General features: G+C 48.2%; 1 protein-coding gene across 2 annotated transcripts in view; it reads right to left on the reverse strand.

The window, feature by feature from the left end:
• RARB (retinoic acid receptor beta) overlaps window positions 1-12,909 on the reverse strand; it is a 964,546-nt gene that overhangs the window by 926,647 nt on the left and 24,990 nt on the right. The gene's annotated exons all lie outside the window — the stretch shown is intronic.

Genomic DNA, 12,909 nt, shown 5'->3' on the forward strand with positions numbered 1-12,909 from the left:
GTAAAGTGTTGTTCATCGTTCCTGGGGTGTCACACGTAGCGATGTGTGCTGCCGCAGGAACGACGAACAACCTTCGTCCTGCAACGGCAACATTATTTGGGAATAGAATGACGTGTCAACGATCAACGATTAGGTGAGTAATTTTGATCGTTAGCGGTCGTTCGTACATTTCACAAGCAACAACGTCGCTAACGAGGCCGGATGTGCGTCACGAATTCCGTGACCCCAACGACATCTCGTTAGCGATGTCATTGCGTGTAAAGCCCCCTTTAGACATGCTCCTGCGGTGCCTGCTTCTGGCACATTCATTCTGCGTGTGGCGCTGGTGATAGCAGAGATGTTGGAACCAGAGGTTTTGGATGACACAGTCTCTGTCCAGCAACTAAGGTAGGTAGGAGTGGCAGGGACCTGCACAGCTGTCCAATCTGGCATCATGGGTGTGTGTGCTGTCTAGATGGAGCTATCAGCTCCTTGCTTTGGCCAACTGGAAAGCACCACACCCAACTTAAGCTTCCAGCTTACTACCAACAGCTGCCAGATACATCCTTGTGCTCCTCTGGTTTAGGTCTGTGGTCTCTGCTTTTGTACACTGAACATGTTCCTTACATTGACCTTGGTTTATTGATGTTTCTCTTCCCTGAGGATTTTGGAGCTCCTCCTAACAGCAGCCCCTCTGTGAAAGAAATCCGGTGGACCCATTTAAAATCCGAGATTCCCATGTTTTCCTGCCAGAGTGGATTGCACCAAGTGTGTCTGAGGCAGCCTTTTTGGGTCTATGGCCTCTGAGAGACATTACAGCCAACATATGCAACTGCATATAACAATTGAATTTTTATTAGATATAAAAAATGATTAAACTATCAAACATACAAGGTTGTCTCCAACAAGCAGAACCCCTCAAAGGTTAGATATTATATTGGGTACACCTAGTCAGATAACTCCCTGTATAATGTAAATAGTAACAACCATTGATTACAATTGGACTAATCAAGATACAAGTAATGCGACAATTTAAACAAAGTAACAAAGTACAAACACAAGTGTGCTAAAAGATATCCAAAGGAATTACATAATAAATATATAACTCAGCAAAAAAGGTCCTGTAGTAACCCGCAGTATACCTATAAGGGAGTCAGTAAACAGCGGTAATGGCGTCCCACACACCCAACGAACGTTTCACGTTAGCGATGCTTCTTCCAGGAATACTTAATACAGGTGATGGGGGTCTCAGCTCAATTCACAACTTATGTTGTGTTACCATGACATCTCAACAATTTTTTTTAACTAAATTTCCTCTTTAAGAACAGGTATCAATGAATGGAAGAGAGCTAAGGGCCAAATTAGCTACTTTAACAATACAATCATGGCCGAAAGTGTTGGTACCCTTGAAATTGTTCCAGAAAATGAAGTATTGCTCCCAAAAAATTATTGCAAATACACGTTTATTTCCTTTTTTGTGTAATGGAACATCACAGAAAAAAAAGGCAAATTGGACATAATTTCACACAATACTCCAAAACGGGCCAGATAAAATAGTTGACACCTTTCCAAAATTATGGGTAAACAACTTTGTTTCAAGCATGTGATGCTCATTCAAACTCACCTTGTGATGCTCATTCAAACTCACCTGTGGCAAGTAACCGGTGTGGGCAATATGAAAATCATACCTGAGACCAGAGAAAAAGGGAAGAGGTTTACTCAACCTTTGCACTGTGTATCTGTATGTGCCACACTAAGCACGGAGAACAGAAAGAGCAGAAGAGAACTATCTGAGGACTTGAAAAATATCAACAATCTCAAGGTTACAAGTCCATCTCCAGAGATCTTGATGTTCCTTTGTCCACGGTGCGCAACATAATCAAGAAGTTTACAACCCATGGTACTGTAGCTGATCTCCATGGACATGGACGGCAGAGAAAAATTGATGAAAGGTTGCACAGTAGGATTATCCTCTAGCACTGGGTGCCTTGACTGTGTGCAAGGTATCATAAAATGTGAAGGTTAAAAAAAGCTGGGTTTGCGTCCTAAGCCATGGGTCTTCCAGCAGGACAATGACCCCACACATACTTCAAGAATCGCCTATAAATGTATGGAACCAAAGTGCTGGAGAGTTGTGAAGTGACCAGCAATGGGACCAGATATAAATCACATTGAACATCTGTGGAGAGATCGTAACATTGCTGTTGGAGCAGGCACCCTTGAAATATGGGAGACCTTGAGCAATTTGCAAAAGAGGAATGGTCCAAAATTCCAGGTGAGAGGTGTAAGAAGCTTGTTGATGGTTATAGGAAGCGATTGATTGCAGCTATTTTTTCCAAACGGTGTGCAACCAATTATTAAGGTGAGGGTGCCAACAGTTCTGCCTAGCCCATTTTTTAGTTTTGTGTGAAATTATGTCCGATTTGCCTTTTTCCTCTTTTTTGTTTTAATACACACAAAAGGAAATAAACGTGTATAACAAAACATGTGTAATTACAATAATTTTCTAGGAGAAATACTTCATTTTCTGGAACAATTTCAGTGTACCAACACTTTCACCCATGGCTGTACATAATACATAGTGTGAACAAAGCCAATTGAAGCTTCCTGCCTCTTTTGGAGTTATTTTGGTATTAAATAAATTAGAGGGGCTTCCAGTTTTAGAAATGATTCCTGTAATGTAAAATAACAAAATAACAAAGATATAGTAGTCACCCTCGCCCATTTCGATGCCATCTCCCTGCGCTGCTACAGCCTGCCTTTTTGCTGCACACGTAACATCTTGTTGAAAGTGGACATCACTGCTGCAACCAAAATAGAGACATTATAGCAAGGAGCTGACAATGGAGTAGAGAAGGTGAGAGCTATCTGTTTTTGTTATTTTATATCACCTTTTCTAAAAGTGGAAAACCCTTTAGGCCTTGTGCGCACTAGGCGTTTTTTACCGCGTTTTTGTGCTGAAAACGCAGTGACATTGCTTCCCCAGCAATGTCTATGGGTTTTCAGAAGTGCTGTCGGCACAAAGCGTTTTTTTGTAGCTGTGTTTTTGTGGTGACCACAAAAACGCAGCATGTCAATTATTTCTGCGTTTTTCACTGCGTTTTTCACCCATTGAGTTCAATGAGATGTTCAACAACGCAATGAAAAACGCATATAGCTGCGTTTCTATGACTAAAAACGCAGCTATAAACGCAAGGGGTGGGCAGTAAAGTGACGTGTACAGGAAGAGGATTCCTTCTGTTGGCAAACACAGAAGCATGAATCCTCCCGGTACCGTCACCGCTGCGTCCACAACCCGCCCGGTGCCATGTCAGCTCCGTGCGGCACCATGTCTGGGCGGGAGGTGGAGGCAGCGACGAAAACAAAAGTGAACAGTAGAAAAAATAAAATGTCATATATACTCACCTGTCTGCAGGGTCCCGGTGCCATGCCCGCTCCCATCTCCTCCCGATACCGCCGCTCTGGCTGTGTGCAGGCTCCCCGGGGCACGTACGAAGCTTGCAGGACCTGGCGGTGGATCACCTGATGCAGTCACCTGACGCATCAGCTGATCGTAATTCTCGCGGTGTCGCCGGCTTTTTTGCGCCCGGCCGGCTATCAGCTGATCCTGCCGTCAGGAGACTTCATCAGCTGATTACCGGCAGCTCCTGCAGCGATGGGACAGGATTAGACTCTCATCCGATCGCTGCAGGAGCTGCCGGTAATCAGCACAGACGTGAGTATTTATTTATTTTTTTTGCACTGATGCTTCAGCTGATTGTATAATCGGCTTTTATACAATCAGCTGATGTGTGATGTGCTTCAGCCCCTAGAACCTGACACATCATCTGATCGCTTTGCCTTCCAGCAAACCGATCAGATGATATTGGATCCGGATTGGACGGCGCGGGACCCTTGACCCAGGATTACTGCTGAGGGGGTTCTTTATTTCAATAAAGATGGAGTCACTAATTGTGTTGTGTTTTATTTCTAATAAAAATATTTTTCTGTGTTGTGTTTTTTTTTTATCATTACTAGAAATTCATGGTGGCCATGTCTAATATTGGCGTGACACCATGAATTTCGGGCTTAGGGCCAGCTGATAATATACAGCTAGCCCTAAGTCCATTATTACCCAGTGAGCCACCCGGCATCAGGGCAGCTGGAAGAGTTGGATACAGCGCCAGAAGATGGCGCTTCTATGAAAGCGCCATTTTCTGGGGTGGCTGCGGACTGCAATTCGCAGTGGGGGTGCCCAGAAAGCATGGGCACTCTGCACTGCGGATTCCAATCCCCAGCTGCCTAGTTGTACCCGGCTGGACTCAAAAATTGGGCGAAGCCTATGTCATTTTTTTTTTTTTTAATTATTTCTTGAAATTCATGAAATAAAAAAAAAAAAGGGCTTCCCTATATTTTTGATTCCCAACCGGGTACAAATAGGCAGGTGGGGATTGGGGGCAGCCTGTACCTGCCTGCTGTACCTGGCTAGCATACACAAATATAGCGAAGCCCATGTCATTTTTTTTTTTCTTTTTGGGCAAAAAACTCCTGCATACAGTCCTGGATGGAGGATGCTGAGCCTTGTAGTTCTGCAGCTGCTGTCTGCTCTCCTGCATACACTAGTTCTCCAGCTGTCTGCTCTCCTGCATACAATGAACATTTTGAAGAAGGAATTGACATCAGACCTTTTTTCTTTTTTTTTTTCATCAACAATCTTTAATGGCATTATGCACTGATTAAAAACGCAGTGAGCAAAAACGCAGCAAAAAACGCACCAAATCGCGGTAAAAAGGCATGCGTTTTTGTCGCGTTTTTTAGCCGCAGGTGCGTTTTTTGAAACAAAAACGCACATAAAAACGCAGCGTGAAAAAAACGCCTAGTGCGCATATACCCTTAAAAGAGAGGACATCTGGAATATCCTAATTTGTAAAAAAAACTGAATTGAGCCACTATCACTTAAAAAAAACCCCTGTTTTTCTTTAAAATTGTATTGTGCCTGCTACTCTCTATTTCTAAGAGGCATTTCAATTTCTTGCCTTTTCTTAGTGTAGTATTTCTGGCTGTCAATATATATATATATATATATATATATATATATTGTGAGACTGTGACCGGGGTTATCTATGACGGCCGGTATGTCTCGCCCCGGTTGTGCTCACTCCATGATAGAAAGTAAATCCACTCTAGGGTTAATGCTGTTTCCCTACAGGCTGAAGGAAGGGTTAAATGGAAACAGGAACGAGGGGCAGGTGTGCCGGGTGTGAGGGAGTGATCACAACTCCCTGAGTCTCTGCTGGAGAGACATGTATATTGCTGTGGATTTTTGTTTGGACATTAAACACCGTGTGCTGTGAACCTATATGCCTGGATCCCGTGTCTTCTGCTGCGCAGCCGACCGCGCTACCTCACATATGGTGGAGAATCGGCGGGCATGCCAGCCCGGTGAGGTGTACTTCCTTTTCTGGTGATCCGGTAGCACATGTCCTGGATTCAAGCAGCTATACTACGGCCCAAACCCAGCGACGCCATGGAGGACATACTAAGGCATTTGGCTCAGGCTAATGCACAGCAGCAGCAGGCTAATGCACAACAACAAGAGGCTAATGCACAGCAACAACAGGTGAATACCCACCTGCTCCGGACGTTGGAGCAACAGCAGCAACAGCACCAGCAATCCTTGAAATTGCAGGAAAAAAGGCACCAAGAACAGATGGTTCTCCTGGCCAAGTCAATCCGTGCCGGACCGGCAGCAACAACCCCGGGACCGGGTGACGACGGCAGCGTCCGGAAAGCGGTGAGACAAGCGTTGCAAAAGATGACCCCGGGGGATGATGTGAAAGCCGAAATACTGGCTCGGTTGGGGGTGAATACCTATGTACGGGCTCAGCGGGTAAATCAGTGGTTCTATGAGGAAGCCAAACCCGTACGCTCCCAGGCCTATGACTTATTACATCTTGTAAAAAAGTGGTTGCAGCCTGACACTCTGAGCCCGGCGCAAATGGTGGAAAGGGTAGTAGTGGATCGTTTTGTGCGCACTTTACCCGTCACCGTTCAACGGTGGGTAGGACTGGGTGACCCGAGTACCCTGGACCAATTAGTGTCCCTGGTAGAGCGGCATGTGGCTACGCAGGACTTGATACGGGACACTGAGACTTTGCGTACCGCCCGTCGGTCCGGCCCCTCCAAGCCTAGGGCCAAGGACCCACCGCCGACACCGGTACAGGAGTCCGCTACCATCCTGGCTGAGGCCGCGCCCGCCGTTCCTGAGGTCCGGAAGGCCATGTACCCTAAACGACAACTTGTCAAGGGGGTTTCCTTCCCTATTAGATGTTGGCGGTGCCAGCGGGTGGGACATATGGAAGCCCAGTGTCCCCTGACCACGGAGCCCATGGATTGTGGGGTTACCCGGCGGGGTTCAATGTATGCTCAGGTGGTGTGTACCGCTGACCTGGTTCCCCCAGAGACTGAGCCCCACTTGTGCCAAATACAGGTGAATGGATGTCCGGTTACAGGATTGTTGGATTCCGGAAGCTTAGTGACCCTTGTGCGATCCACCTTGAGGGCTAAAGTAAAGGCCACAGGACGTACCGTGGGGGTGGTTTGCATACATGGGGACCGCCGAGACTATCCCACGGGGATTGTCACCATCACAGCACCTTGCGGTCAGGTGCAACATGAGGTGGGACTGCTTAACACTCTTCCTTATGACGTGATCCTAGGACGGGATCTGCCCTATTTTTGGACTTTATGGAAGGGAACCCCTAGGTCCCCTCCGATATTGGTCAGTCCGGGGCCTGAGCCCTACAATCCTGAACCTGCCGTAGGGGTCCCCATGATAGGGACAGAATGTGAACCCGATAGGTCGCCCCTAGAGGTATTGGCAGGAGAGGCTGAGACAGTCGAGCCCATCCCGGACTTGGAGGCATCCCCGGATGCGTTTGGGACAGCCCAACTCCAGGACCCTACGTTAATACATGCCCGGAATAGGGTGTTAGTAATTGACGGGGTGGCCCAGCTGCCCGGTGCCCAGGTAAGGTACCCCCATTTCGCTCTTAAACAGGATTTACTCTACCGGGTAGATGAAATACGGGGCGTGGGGGTGGAGCAGTTGGTGGTGCCCCAGCCGTATCGCCGGCGGGTCCTCGACTTGGCTCATAAACATCTGATGAGTGGCCACCTAGGGGTCAAGAAAACGCAGGAGCGAATATTGCAAAGGTTCTATTGGCCCGGGGTCTTTGGGGAGGTAAAACGGTTCTGCGAAACCTGCCCGGAGTGTCAGCTTACCGCACCACTGGTCCACTTTCGCAGTCCGTTGGTGCCGTTACCCATTATAGAAGTCCCTTTTGAACGGATAGGGATGGATCTGGTGGGGCCCCTCGTAAAGTCTGCTCGAGGGCACCAACACATCCTAGTGATCGTTGACTATGCCACCCGGTATCCAGAGGCGATACCTCTCAGACATACTGCGGCGAAGCTTATAGCTCGGGAGTTGTTTTCTGTGTTCTGCCGGGTGGGGTTGCCCAAGGAGATCCTTACGGATCAGGGGACCCCATTCATGTCTAAAGTGACCAAAGAACTATGCCGGCTACTCCAGCTCAAGCAGTTGCGTACGTCTGTGTATCATCCTCAGACGGATGGGTTAGTAGAACGATTCAATAAAACCCTGAAAACCATGCTAAAAAGGGTGATCTCCAAAGACGGGAAGGACTGGGATATGATGCTTCCCTATTTGATGTTTGCCATCCGAGAGGTGCCACAGGCATCCACGGGGTTTTCGCCTTTTGAATTGTTATACGGGCGACATCCCCGGGGATTGTTGGACCTGGCAAAGGAAACATGGGAGCAAGAGCCCACCCCCCATAAAAGTGTGATTGAACACATTTTAGGAATGCAGAACCGCATAAGCGCGGTCATGCCAATTGTGAAGGAGCATTTACAGGAGGCTCAGGCCGCGCAAAGCGGCCGCTATAATAGACAAGCCACCGTGCGGACCTTTAAACCCGGGGATCGGGTGTTGGTATTAATCCCCACGGCGGAGAGTAAATTCCTGGCTCAGTGGCAAGGCCCCTACGAGATAAAGGAAAAAGTCGGGGTGGTCAACTATAAAGTATTGCAGCCCGGTAGGCGGAAACCTGAACAAATATACCATGTCAACCTATTAAAACCGTGGCAGGAACGGGAAAGCCTGATGGTTGAGTTTCCCCCATCTCCCTCCTCTTCGGGTCGTTCACTCCCGGCTTCAGCGACCTCCGGAGAGGACGAACCGGAAGTAAGGATCGGAGAAGCCCTCACCAAGCAACAGAGGCGAGAGGCCAGACGGCTGGTTCAGCAGAACCCCGATGTCTTCTCCGAGTTGCCGGGTAGGACCAGTCTGATACGACATGACATTGTCACCGAGCCCCACCTGAAGGTACGCCTGAAGTCATACCGCGTGCCGGAGGCTCGAAGACAAGCCATATCAGAAGAAGTGAAGACAATGCTACGCCTGGGGGTCATCGAAAAATCCCGGAGTGAATGGGCTAGTCCCATTGTCCTAATACCAAAACCCGATGGCTCCTTAAGGTTCTGCAATGACTTCCGGAGATTGAACGAAATATCCAAGTTCGATCTCTACCCCATGCCCCGGGTGGATGAGCTGATTGATAGGCTGGGACAGGCGCGATATTTTACCACGCTCGACCTGACCAAGGGGTACTGGCAGGTGCCACTGACGGAGTCCGCCAAGGAGAAAACCGCTTTTGTTACGCCGGAGGGTCTCTTCCACTATGTTGTCTTGCCTTTTGGGTTACATGGCGCTCCGGCCACGTTCCAGAGGTTGATGGACTTAGTGCTGGAACCCCACCAGGCGTATGCATCAGCGTACCTTGATGACATCATTATTTACAGCCCCGATTGGCAGACCCACTTGGAACAGGTACAAGCGGTGGTGGACGCGCTTCGAACAGCCGGATTGACAGCCAATCCCAAGAAATGTGCGTTGGGACTCACGGAAGCCCGCTACTTGGGCTACGTGATAGGCCAAGGAGTGATAAAGCCCCAAATTAACAAGGTTGAGGCGATCCAGAAGTGGCCTAGACCCCTGACCACAAAGCAGGTTAGGGCCTTCCTGGGTATCGTGGGGTACTACAGGAGGTTTGTAAGAGATTTTGCGGGACTATCAGCCCCCTTGACGGACCTTCTCAAAGGCAAGAAGTCCGTCATGGTGCGCTGGACTCCGCAGGCCGAGGACTCCTTCCGGGCCCTGAAGGGGGTCCTGTGCGGACAACCCGTTCTGGTCAACCCTGATTTCCGGAAGGAGTTCATAGTACAGACTGACGCCTCTGAGGTCGGCCTGGGGGCAGTGCTGTCTCAGGTGGTTCAGGGGGAGGAACACCCCGTCACCTTCTTGAGTAGGAAGCTCACCCCTCCCGAGCGGAATTATAGCGTAGTGGAGAAGGAGTGCCTGGCGATTAAATGGGCCTTGGAGTCCCTACGCTATTACCTGCTGGGACGGCAGTTTCGCTTGGTGACTGATCACTCTCCGCTGGTCTGGATGAGGTCCGCCAAGGAACGGAATGCCCGGGTTACCCGGTGGTTCCTTTCTCTGCAGAACTTCCGGTTTACGGTTGAACACCGGGCCGGTAGGTTGCAGGTCAACGCCGATGCCTTGTCCCGCGGCCCGTGTTTGATGGCGGGAGTTCAACCCCGCACGCTTGAACTGAGGGGGGGGGGTATGTGAGACTGTGACCGGGGTTATCTATGACGGCCGGTATGTCTCGCCCCGGTTGTGCTCACTCCATGATAGAAAGTAAATCCACTCTAGGGTTAATGCTGTTTCCCTACAGGCTGAAGGAAGGGTTAAATGGAAACAGGAACGAGGGGCAGGTGTGCCGGGTGTGAGGGAGTGATCACAACTTCCTGAGTCTCTGCTGGAGAGACATGTATATTGCTGTGGATTTTTGTTTGGACATTAAACACCGTGTGCTGTGAACCTATATGCCTGGATCCCGTGTCTTCTGCTGCGCAGCCGACCGCGCTACCTCACAATATATATATATATACAGTTAGGTCCAGAAATATTTGGACAGTGACACAATTTTCGCGAGTTGGGCTCTGCATGCCACCACATTGGATTTGAAATGAAACCTCACCATTCTTCCACACAAACACTCTTCAAATCCTGAAGTGAAGTTATAACCCAAGTTGGGGGATAGGGCCTAACTTGATGGTTGCTATTCATTGTCTTTGAGATTGCAAGTGCATATATGGCTATTTTCACCACTTTTATAGATTCAGCAAGTTGTCCCCTATCCCAGACATTAATAAGTTATCCCCTATTTTTAAGTCTATTTTCTGCCAACCATTGATACCTTCTCATGACACAAATGAATATGGTAACTTTGGAACTTTTGTGAGGGGGCAAAAGCACATACAATAGGGCAGTACCATTTAAAAAGAACACCACTAGTGTGGTGTTGTGTGAATATCCACTGCTGCTACCCTGTGGCTGGAGGATATACAGTTAGGTCCAGAAATATTTGGACAGTGACACAATTTTCGCGAGTTGGGCTCTGCATGCCACCACATTGGATTTGAAATGAAACCTCTACAACAAAATTCAAGTGCAGATTGTAACGTTTAATTTGAAGGTTTGAACAAAAATATCTGATAGAAATTGTAGGAATTGTACACATTTCTTTACAAACACTCCACATTTTAGGAGGTCAAAAGTAATTGGACAAATAAACCAAACCCAAACAAAATATTTTTATTTTCAATATTTTGTTGCGAATCCTTTGGAGGCAATCATTGCCTTAAGTCTGGAACCCATGGACATCACCAAACGCTGGGTTTCCTCCTTCTTAATGCTTTGCCAGGCCTTTACAGCCGCAGCCTTCAGCAGATCTTGCTTGTTTGTGGGTCTTTCCGTCTTAAGTCTGGATTTGAGCAAGTGAAATGCATGCTCAATTGGGTTAAGATCTGGTGATTGACTTGGCCATTGCAGAATGTTCCACTTTTTTGCACTCATGAACTCCTGGGTAGCTTTGGCTGTATGCTTGGGGTCATTGTCCATCTGTACTATGAAGCGCCGTCCGATCAACTTTGCGGCATTTGGCTGAATCTGGGCTGAAAGTATATCCCGGTACACTTCAGAATTCATCCGGCTACTCTTGTCTGCTGTTATGTCATCAATAAACACAAGTGACCCAGTGCCATTGAAAGCCATGCATGCCCATGCCATCACGTTGCCTCCACCATGTTTTACAGAGGATGTGGTGTGCCTTGGATCATGTGCCGTTCCCTTTCTTCTCCAAACTTTTTTCTTCCCATCATTCTGGTACAGGTTGATCTTTGTCTCATCTGTCCATAGAATACTTTTCCAGAACTGAGCTGGCTTCATGAGGTGTTTTTCAGCAAATTTAACTCTGGCCTGTCTATTTTTCGAATTGATGAATGGTTTACATCTAGATGTGAACCCTTTGTATTTACTTTCATGGAGTCTTCTCTTTATTGTTGACTTAGAGACAGATACACCTACTTCACTGAGAGTGTTCTGGACTTCAGTTGATGTTGTGAACGGGTTCTTCTTCACCAAAGAAAGTATGCGGCAATCATCCACCACTGTTGTCATCCATGGACGCCCAGGCCTTTTTGAGTTCCCAAGCTCACCAGTCAATTCCTTTTTTCTCAGAATGTACCCGACTGTTGATTTTGCTACTCCAAGCATGTCTGCTATCTCTCTGATGGATTTTTTCTTTTTTTTCAGCCTCAGGATGTTCTGCTTCATCTCAATTGAGAGTTCCTTAGACCGCATGTTGTCTGGTCACAGCAACAGCTTCCAAATGCAAAACCACACACCTGTAATCAACCCCAGACCTTTTAACTACTTCATTGATTACAGGTTAACGAGGGAGATGCCTTCAGAGTTAATTGCAGCCCTTAGAGTCCCTTGTCCAATTACTTTTGGTCCCTTGAAAAAGAGGAGGCTATGCATTACAGAGCTATGATTCCTAAACCCTTTCTCCGATTTGGATGTGAAAACTCTCATATTGCAGCTGGGAGTGTGCACTTTCAGCCCATATTATATATATAATTGTATTTCTGAACATGTTTTTGTAAACAGCTAAAATAACAAAACTTGTGTCACTGTCCAAATATTTCTGGCCCTGACTGTATATATATACATATATACACGCACTACAGTTCAAAAGTTTAGGGTCACTTAGATATTAAACTTTGGTCACCCCTCTCGGGTTTTGACGTTCACACCAGGGGGCGGAGCCAGGCAGTTGGCCACGCCCACCGAGGAGTTCGACTGGCCTGAAGCGGGAAAGACAGAAGCAGATGAGTTTAGGAGGTGAAAGGAAGAGGAGTAAACATCTGACATGGGTCTGGGTCGTAGCCTGGACACCCTTTGGCCAAGAGGCAGAGTGTGGTCGCCGCCTGCAGGAGCCGGGAACACGGTCTGGTGGAACCGTAAGGGACCGGGAAAGGGTAGTGGCCCGCCGGTACCGAACCGGAGAACCGACTGGAAACCGGAGCACACAGGGGGGTACTCAGACCCTGAAACAAGGTCCCAAATCTACCGGACTAAGTTAATTCAATGATTGAGGTCTGGACCTTAGGTCCTTTCTCAACCAAGTCCCGACTGAAGACAACAGCCCAACGAGGGGGATAGAAAGCCACCGCTCAAGCAGAGAGATCCCACGGGCCAGCGTCTGCGGGCAAACGGGCTCTCCCGACACACACACAGCCGGGGAGCGGACTCCCGTCGCTGAAGCGCAGGCAGTCCACAGCTACAAAACAAGGTGCAGGAGAAAGGCGGGGACCACCAAACCGGGTGAGGGACCAGACGCAGCCTGCTGCGGGCACCGACCACCATCTTTTTGGTTTACCAGAGACTCCGGTGTATCTGTCAGAGTGAATACAACTGTGCCTTCGGGCCGGGCACCGCCCCGCACCACACAAATC

The sequence above is a fragment of the Anomaloglossus baeobatrachus genome, chromosome 6, assembly GCF_048569485.1.
Source record: "Anomaloglossus baeobatrachus isolate aAnoBae1 chromosome 6, aAnoBae1.hap1, whole genome shotgun sequence".
In the NCBI taxonomy this organism is placed as follows: Eukaryota; Metazoa; Chordata; class Amphibia; order Anura; family Aromobatidae; genus Anomaloglossus; species Anomaloglossus baeobatrachus.